Genomic DNA, 7,024 nt, shown 5'->3' with positions numbered 1-7,024 from the left:
ACTTTCTTCTGATTATTGAAACACATATTCCTGCTATTATGTCTTTAAGTCACAATTTTGTTGTCTTAATTCCAATGTCTAAGAAGGGAAATTCTCCTGGGAGGTGGATCTTTTTTCACCTTTAGTCTACTTTTCCCATTTCTTTAGGCAGTTCTCCACCATCAAACCCCAGTGGATATGTGATAAAACTAATTTTTGATGGATGTTTCAACGTGAGCAAAAAACTTTGTCATTGTTTTAAATACGCACACTGTGTTTTCCATCATCTCTTCTTTAAAGTTCAAAAGCCATTTCAGATATTATGATGCTTCCAAACTGTCCTCAGGGATTACTGCTCTTATTGCCAATCCTATCTGAAAAAAGGAAAAGGAAAAACAACATGGAAAAGCTTTGCTAGACAAGTGTTTTTATTTTGTCTTCTATGTAGCAGAACGTTAAATCTATCACTTAAGACTGTTCCGAGAATCTTATAATTACAGCGCTTAGATTTAAGAGACATAATTTATCATTATTCTGTTTGCAATTGCTGTAGTATTTCAGTCAAATTCGAAAGTACTTTTCTAATTTCATTTCTGAAGGTTATGTTGACCTTTCCTTTATGTTGAATAAATAACCTAAGTTCCTCTTTCAGTTGGTAAATCTAGTCTATGCTACGAAGAAATGTGTTTGCATTTTTATTTCTTTTTCATATATTAATATTCACATGTTATTGTTGATAAAATGTATTCTATTTATTACTCCTTTCAGCATGATGCATAACCATGTAAAGAACAACCACTCCCAGGATCCTTTTTTCCATAGTGTTTCTTGGTAATCCTTCTCTTAAAACACTTTAGATTATAACAGAGCTAGATTTTATTAGATTTATGTTTGTAACTATTGAAGTAGATGTTTTGTTATCCACATGGACTCTGCCTCACATGGCTTTGTACAAGATACTTCCTGATGCAGAGATTCACAAACAAAGCTATTTATGTTTCCACACCTAGTTAACATCACTCTGTCATTGCTGCCTTACATTATAGACTCAGACATCTTTGCAATTGCTGATGGACTAGTTCCCATTCAAGCAGAGAGAGTATCATGTGTAAATCCTATTGTATGTTTTTTGTTTATGTAAGTATGAGTTCATGCATGATACCTGTATTTAATGACATATCTTACCAATTTGAATAAAATTTACCCCTATGGATAAAAAAAATAACATCTAAAACTAATTGCTACTGAAACTATGTGGTTGTCTACTGTATTGTTTATCAAATCCTTTCTTACATTTCCATTCATGTTTCAGCCTATTTGTTCATACTCTTCTTATTTTTAATTGTCACCAGGTGAGTATCTCCCTTCTCTGCCATTCCAGTGGATCCAATAATTTTATCTATTAAGGAGTTCTTAAAATAAACTCTGATTGGGGCACCTGGCTGGCTTAGTCAATAAAGCACGTGACTCTTGATCATAAGGTAGCAAGTTTGAGCACCACATGGGGGTGGAGTTCACCTTTAAAAAAAGACTTGTAAGAAATAATAAATAATTGTAAAAAAATTAACTCTGATCATGTGATTACATTGTTCAGAGCACATGAATAATATTTATCAATGGTGGCCTTTTAAGGGATTCCACCTTCTGGTACCATCCAACTTTACAAAATTATAATTTATTTGCTTTCTGTATGTTCTCTAAACAACAGTCCTAGTCAAAATGATGGTATCAAAATATTTGTTTGAAGTTTCCTTTACATTTCCATAGCACGACTTTCTTGATAAAGGGAGACTTTCTTGACTGATTTACATTTTGGAACAAACACTTTATATCTTCATGATGGTTATGAACAATTCTTGGATCTATGACATAGATGACACTTTCAGTTATTCTGCTTGTATTCTAGGCTTACACATGGCTACCCATAGCTTTTCTTATCTCCCTAGAAAAATTCTATCTGTTATTTAGTGTATGCTGCTTTCTTGGGTAAGGAGGATATAGTATTCAGTCAAAATTTGTGGTTGATCTAAGGCGTCATTAAGAATATCTTATTCCTTCATTGAGTAATTTACTCATCCTACAATTTCACTGTTTTTCTCATGTTTACAGGAACACTGCTAAATTCATGAGATATAGTAATAACTACTATATCACTCTGGCTAAATAATGCTATTTTTATATCCATGAGAATAGAATGAGTCTTAAATTTATGAAAACTTAAAATTACTGTTAGCCAGAAGAAAGTACTTTTCATTTCATATATGCACAAATATGTAGTCATTATTCTTTAGGGCATGACTGGACAATAGTAATATTTGGACATAATCAATGGTTCACATAAGGGTCACTTGAGTAAGGAATGCAAGTGTTTAATATTTTCTTTAAAAAAAAATTTCCATAGTTAACTTGTGATAATATCATGGAAGTGCTCCAAGGAATGTCCGGGCTTAAAGTAAGTCCCAAGGGTAAATGTGGAACCCTATTTTAAGAAACATTGTATGAAGCACAATTTTTATTTTAAAGAAAGCAATATTTTGTAACAGAGTGTGGGCATAAATGATGTTGATTTGGAAAGTGATAAAAAGTAGATATCTGAATATAAAGAAAATTTAGGAAATTCATAACTTTATTTCACATATACTTTTCTTTAAATGCATACACAATTGGATAAACACTAACTATATTCCAGAAATGGCTTGAAAGTGACTTCTATAATCTAACTAATTTAATCAGTAATGTTACAGAAACCTTGTGGTTTTTACAGATAGAGATGATGTAAAAAATGCATGGATTAATAAGAGGCTCCTGGGACAATGCCTGGCCTATATCAAATACTATATTTTTATAATTATTTCCAATTTAGAGGTAAGGAATCTGAAAAAGTGAGGTTAATCAACTCTTTAAGCCACAGATAGCACCTAGAAAACCTGAGATTAGAGTCCAAGAACTCTACTTTTTAATTGCTATCTGTTACAGCCTTCTAGACAATTGAGGCAACAATAGTCAATGCCTTCCTGTGCTAATGATGGATAACTCAACAAATATGTACACTGAAATAGGTAAGCACAGTGTGCTCTAACAGTTTTACTTAGAGATATGCAGAATGTGCTGTTAAAACTCCAAGAAATATCCCCTCTACCAGACTTTGGTAAATATCAAAGAAAGCTTCAGTTTGAGTGATTGCTTATCACAAATTTTAAAACAGGAATAAATTTAGGTAAAAGCTTGATGAGGGGCACCTGGGTGGTGCAGTCAGTTGACCATCCTACTCTTGGTTTCGGCTCAGGTAGGGGTCTCGGGGTCATGAGATCGTGCTTGCATTGGGCTCCACACAAAGCGTAGAGTCTGCTTGAGACTCTTTCCCTCTTCTTTTACCCCTCCCCACCAGGCTCTCTCTCTCTAAAATAAATAAACCTTAAAAAAAAAAAAAAGCTTGATGAAAAAAATTGGGAGAGCTTTTCTCAACAGTGTTCTACCATTTGCTCACCTCATTTTTTTTGTTTGTTTGTTTGCTATTTTTTAATTATTAACATATAATGTATTATTTGTTTTAGGGGTACAGGTCTGTGATTCATCAGTCTTATACAATACACAGCACTCACCACAATACATACCTTCCTCAATGTCCATGCTCACCTCATTTTACCTACTTTAAGAGCCTTTTAGGCAGAGAGAACATCAAATGTAAATGTCTTACAGTAGGAGCTTGCTTGGCATGTTTGTGAGTAGAATATATATCGTTATACTGTATACTCTCCTTATTTAGTTTTTTTGTTAACCTCTTCCACTAAAATGTAAAAGAATAAGTGAAGAGATTTTTGTCTCTTTCACTGCATTATTTCCAGTACATGAGGCAACTCTATGTTGTTCCATATTGCTTGATAATAAGATGCTTATTGGGGTCAGGGTGTGTGTGTGTGTGTGTGTGTGTGTGTGTGTGTGTATGTGTGTGTACTGGAGTGGGTGGGGATGATTTTAGGCATGGAGGCAGAGATCATGGTAAATTATTCTGTACTTAAGTGTTTGGAAAGAAATAAAGGATTTTAATTATTGTGATGACATTGTCTTTTAGATTAGAAATATGTCTATGAAGCCATTTCAAGAATATATTGGAGGAGCATTAGGAGAAGGCTTGGACACCAGTTAGGTCATTATTGCTGTAATCCAGGCCATTAAGTTGTAACAATTAATGAAAGCTATTGAACTGAGGTGCTAGATATCCCTTATGATCCCAGTTGAAGCTGGCTTCTGACATTGCACAAGAGACGGTTATGTGAGAGCAGTGGATGTAAGTCCTATACCTTTACCTAACACCTTAGTCTGACAAGCTTACTCAGCTCATATTATGTCACTTGGTTGGAGAACTGAGTAATCAAATTGCTTATGATCATTTCAAGAGTGTGCAATAGGTTTTGTGACATTTAACTATTGAATATAAAGAATAACTATCCTATCAAAACCGTCACATACATAGTAGCCATGTGCTTAATTTTCCCACTGATATTTTTCTCTTTCATCCAAACTTCTTCACAACATACTTTTCTTTAACCATGTTTTCTCCCATTTCTAGAACCACAGGTTTTATTAGATAGAATAAAAGTACTTTTTTTTTCTCCTAAAGAAGCAAATAATCTGTTTTAACCCATTTGTACTTGTAGCTCTGAACTTCCCAGATTTGTTTTGCTTAATGTAATTCATATATAAATGCAATCATCTCGAAGCATCTTCTGATGCTTTCTTTACACAGATCATTAAGAACTCATAAGTTTTTTGTAGGCAATGACTTACAGTCTAAAACTTATTGGAGAAAAGGAATAGAGAATTTTGTTTTAGAAAATAATGTGCTATATATTTGAAATAGGATATTAAATGTTATGAAAAACTTGCCAGTGTCCTCATGTTTTCCTTAATGAATTTGAACTTTTATAGTAATGTTTGCCTGTACACTGCATGCATGCATAACACTTATATAACTTAAGAAGTTCTTAAAGAACATTACTGTTCTGTTCTCTTTCATGTACCATGGAAAATTAAATTATCAACAACTGCAGCCTGTGGTATTGACACCGGGTTAGGCCAGTGAACCAACAGAATATGATAGAAAGCAAAAAAAAAAAAAAAAAAAAAAAAAACCTCCGTACATATATGAGAACTTGGTATTTGACAGAGGGGCCGTGCAAAATGAATAGATGATTCATTTTGAATGGGCTATTTGATAAATGGTTATGGGAGAATTGACAATTGAGATAAAACAAATTCCTTTCCTCCTGCTTGTTTATATTTTTAATTATTTTGCTGCATATGTATGTAATATAGGTAGTATACGGTATTTTATAAATTACATAGATAGTATCTTACTCATTGTAAGAAAACATTCATTTGAGTTTGATCCCTTGTTAGCTGGGCTCCCAGGAATGCAACTGACCTCCTGCATAGGTGCATAGAAACAAGCTATAACACAACATTAAACAGTCAACTCTGGTTGGCTACAAAGCTTGGATCACAGTCCTATCCTAGCCCAGTCCCCATCACGAGGAGAGTGGTAAGGAACAGAAGATTTCCTAACCATAAGCAGAGATGGAGCAAATGATAGTCCATCAAACAGCTGCAACCACAGAGACTAGACCCCAGACACGGGATTATTGCATAGGTGGAAATGGTGTTGGGCTGGCAAAATAAGACTATAGCCAAGGTTCTGTATGTTTTAGTATTATGTTAGCACTGACCCCTTATGACACCAGAAGTAGGGTCAGTTTTCCCTATTTATACAGCTTCAAAGCCCCACAGTCAAAACTTGGGGTTCGTTTTTAAGGTCTCTTAAGTGTGATTTTTGGCCCTGCCCAATAGCTGTGCGATGTTTCAAAGGGTGCTATTCAATGGGTGACCTATACACACTGTTGATACTGCCTGTGAGGTTTCCCCAATCCAGGCCACTCAGGCAGGCCTGGGCCCTGGACTTCTGGGCCACTTGCCTCTGCTGGCGTGCCACATACCATACCTAGGTAATAAAGTGTTCATCATTTACCTTCTAGGTGTCATTTTGGAAAGATATTTGCAAGAAAATTTCGGTAAAAATCATAATGGTAAAGAATGTGGTTTTATGCAAGAAGATGTTGGAGAGGAGTTTCACACAAAGTAAAGTTAGGCATCTGGGAGTTTTTTAAGTAAAAATGAGCAGGAAATAGTTCTTTACTAAAGTGTAAATATATCTTAATCTGACATGCTATAAGGACTAGTTTTAGATATAAAAATTGATAGACTTGCTTTAAGTTAAAGCATAAATGTTGGGAAACTCATTAGCCTTGTATTCATGCTACTTACATTTAATCAGGAAACCTGGTGCTAACCTCCAAATTCACAAAAGAAAAAATGAATGAGTGAGAAAAAAAAAAGATGGAATCACAAAAATGAATCATCCAGAACCCTTTTATGCTAGTGTTCAACAACAACCTGGAAAAGATATCATATCATACCAATAAATTTAGTTTAGCACTGAAACCTATTACTTGGGAAATTTCCCATCTCTTCATACATCTATTTAGAAGAAAACTATGTAAAAATAGAATGTCATTATTTTAAATATTTTTCCTCTCAAATCCACAATATCTGTTATTTTCCACCCAAATCCCCCATATCTGTTTGCCAGGCAAGTACAGTCAAGACCCAGTTGTGTACCTGTAGTCATTAGCATTTGGCAAATAGTACAAAGCTAGAGTGAAATGGAAAATGCCATTTCTGCAAATGTATTCTCACTTGGAACATTCACATGCTTTGTGTGCCCTGTCCCAAGAGCACTCATATTAATCCCATAATGCAAAAATGTCTAATTAGAACCAATTTGATAAGCAGCCAGTTATCTGCATTAAACATATGTGTTACTATTCATTGTACAAGTAAACCTATTATTTCCAAGAGAAATCAGAGTCATTAGATCAGAAAGGCTTACTGAAATAGAACTCTGCTACGCAAAATTAAGGATTTCTATTTTAGAAGAAAACATACATATCATTTCAAAGTAAATGACACATTAATAGACATAATTAGC

The 7,024-nt window shown here is 34.3% G+C and overlaps 1 long non-coding RNA gene across 1 annotated transcript in view; it reads right to left on the bottom strand.

Annotated features, from left to right (window-relative positions):
* Positions 1-246: 246 nt before the first annotated feature.
* Positions 247-7,024, bottom strand: part of LOC123804288 (uncharacterized) — a 127,780-nt gene continuing 121,002 nt past the window's right edge. The window contains exon 5 of the long non-coding RNA XR_015725531.1: positions 247-353. This is a non-coding gene — a long non-coding RNA (uncharacterized LOC123804288). The remainder of the gene's footprint in view (positions 354-7,024) is intronic.

This window comes from Ursus americanus, chromosome 8, assembly GCF_024610735.1.
Source record: "Ursus americanus isolate L20-20 chromosome 8, mUrsAme1.1.p, whole genome shotgun sequence".
Classification (NCBI taxonomy): domain Eukaryota; kingdom Metazoa; phylum Chordata; class Mammalia; order Carnivora; family Ursidae; genus Ursus; species Ursus americanus.
This window is presented reverse-complemented; position numbering and strand designations above follow the sequence as displayed.